This window comes from Coccinella septempunctata, chromosome 6 (genome assembly GCF_907165205.1).
Source record: "Coccinella septempunctata chromosome 6, icCocSept1.1, whole genome shotgun sequence".
Lineage (NCBI taxonomy): Eukaryota > Metazoa > Arthropoda > Insecta > Coleoptera > Coccinellidae > Coccinella > Coccinella septempunctata.
In genome coordinates, this window is record NC_058194.1 from 474,324 (window position 1) to 476,823 (window position 2,500).

Below are 2,500 nucleotides of genomic sequence, written 5' to 3' on the forward strand. Positions count from 1 at the left end.
GTCTTTCGCCCCTATACCCAGTTCCGACGATCGATTTGCACGTCAGAATCGCTACGGACCTCCATCAGGGTTTCCCCTGACTTCGTCCTGACCAGGCATAGTTCACCATCTTTCGGGTCCCAGCGTGTACGCTCTTGGTGCGCCTCATCTCGCAATGAGAACGAGACGCCCCGGGAATGCGGATCGGTCGTGGAGACCGATCATCTTCCCTCGGTCCGCGTGAGCGGACGTTTACTTTCATTTCGCCTTTAGGTTTAGTGATTCCCAATGACTCGCGCACACGCTAGACTCCTTGGTCCGTGTTTCAAGACGGGTCCTGAAAGTACCCAAAGCAATAGCGTCGCTGATCGGCGTTTCAAGAGGTCTGTCCGAGAACACCGCGGCGAACAGTCGCGAACGGACGGAATCGGCACTAGGTCCGATCGCCATCGCGATTCGCATACTTGCCGCGGGCCGGACGCGAACTAAATCGCGGCCTCCCGCCATCAGTAAACCGTCGAGCGAGCTGTTCGGTTAACGCGTGTCCGCAAACATCGGCAGAACCGAGCTCGCGGTCTACACTGCGAGACCGTAGAACAGCGCCCAACGGATCGCGACGACCTACTAGGGGAGAAGTGCACGCGTCCGACGTCGGGTTGACGATCCGAAGGGCGCAGCTGGCGCGAACGCCACCGCTTCCACATTCAAAACGTCCCGACATCAGCCGCGAATGAATCTCCCCATTCGACCTTTCGGGTTTCTCAGGTTTACCCCTGAACGGTTTCACGTACTCTTGAACTCTCTCTTCAAAGTTCTTTTCAACTTTCCCTCACGGTACTTGTTCGCTATCGGTCTCGTGGTTATATTTAGCCTTAGATGGAGTTTACCACCCACTTAGGGCTGCACTCTCAAGCAACCCGACTCTAAGAAGAGATCCTCTAGCAAGCCGCAGCGGTCGCTACGGGCCTGGCACCCTCTATGGGCGATGGCCCCATTCAAGATGGACTTGAACGCGCCGCGAACTCGCCAGATAATGGATCCTTCCAAACACCACATCTCCCGGCGACCGGTTACGATCGCGGGATTCAGTGCTGGGCTAATCCCTGTTCGCTCGCCGCTACTAAGGGAATCCTAGTTAGTTTCTTTTCCTCCGCTTAATAATATGCTTAAATTCAGCGGGTAGTCTCACCTGTCCTGAGGTCGTAAGTTCGAAATCATCGAAGCGCGTCCCTTCCGGTCCTTGGAGGCTAGCGATCGCTATATCACGTCGCGTAAGTCCGCCGCCCTCGTGATAGAGGGGGCGACTTTGACGCAGACGCAAAAAGCGACGCTCCGCCGCTTCAGACCTAAGAGCACGCGTTCGGGGGGTGCGCTCATGAAGGCAAGATCCGCTTTTCACCGAACGGGCGTACTTTGCGATCGGACGTCGTTCAAGAAGATTACTCGGACACGACGATCGCGTACCTCCACAGTTCGGTAGCAGATCTTGCGATACCGCGACACCACTAACTGTTGCTTTCGCAATTCAAGACGGCGCGTGTCGACGATTTTATACATCGACACGCGTCAGACCGTCCAACACGCCCGTACGGCCTTCTCTACGAGAGCACGTTAGACGCAATCCGAGAGAACGCTAGCGACGCCGATCCTTGATGGAGGATCCTATCGCACCGCGCGTCGGATTCGTCTCCGCGTACATATACGAGAGATATGGCCGGGCAGTCTTTGATATGGAACCGACCCTCAGTCAGGAGTGGTCCGAGGACAGTGTCCGAGGACCGCAATGTGCGTTCGAAATGTCGATGTTCATGTGTCCTGCAGTTCGCATGATGACGCGCAATTAGCTGCGTTCTTCATCGACCCACGAGCCAAGTGATCCACCGTTCAGGGTAATCTTTATGTTAGATTCTTCGGTTACGTCTCTTCGCTCTCGCGAAAGACGATCCCTACGAACCTTAGGCGAGACACGCGGAAACACCCGAATCCGCTTTAAATCGGACGATACATCGTTCTTCTCGTAACCAGGACGAGCGAACTTCGATCGCAGATCAGCGAGATTGTTAGTTTACCGATCGTGTACGTGCCATAATCAAGTGACAATTATCGTGAATTTTACGGACGAAAGACAGACGTCTCCGACGTCCCGTATGAGCGGATATATGAAAACGCTTATGTAACGGGCGTCGTACCACGTCGACGTCTCTGTCCGAGGAATGATCGCCTTCCGTCACGTCGCCACGTGTGCCACATACCATCCCGTACATCCGACGATCTCCTTGCGAGATCGAAGGCATCGACGGCGACTGACGTGCGCACACAAGCAGTTCGACAGAAACGACAGATCTGATCGGGCGAAGATCTTTAAAACCTACGGTCGGTCCCTCGGTTCGTCGTAAAAACGAACCTTCGCCTTACCGCGAACGTTAAACGTTCAAGGTACCCAAAATGATCCCGTCTTAACGACACACATCCCTTTCTTTATGCACGATCGACACGTAGCGGACGCGTACAATCTGCTATC

At 54.6% G+C, this 2,500-nt stretch overlaps 2 non-coding genes across 2 annotated transcripts in view; both read right to left on the reverse strand.

The window, feature by feature from the left end:
* Positions 1–1,182, reverse strand: part of LOC123316189 — a 4,040-nt gene extending 2,858 nt beyond the window's left edge. The window contains exon 1 of the ribosomal RNA XR_006538047.1: positions 1–1,182. This exon is cut by the window's left edge and continues 2,858 nt beyond it. This is a non-coding gene — a ribosomal RNA (large subunit ribosomal RNA).
* A 534-nt stretch (positions 1,183–1,716) lies between these two features.
* On the reverse strand, positions 1,717–1,871 carry LOC123316170. Its single transcript, XR_006538028.1, has one exon. It is a non-coding gene; the product is annotated as a 5.8S ribosomal RNA (ribosomal RNA).
* Positions 1,872–2,500: the final 629 nt, after the last annotated feature.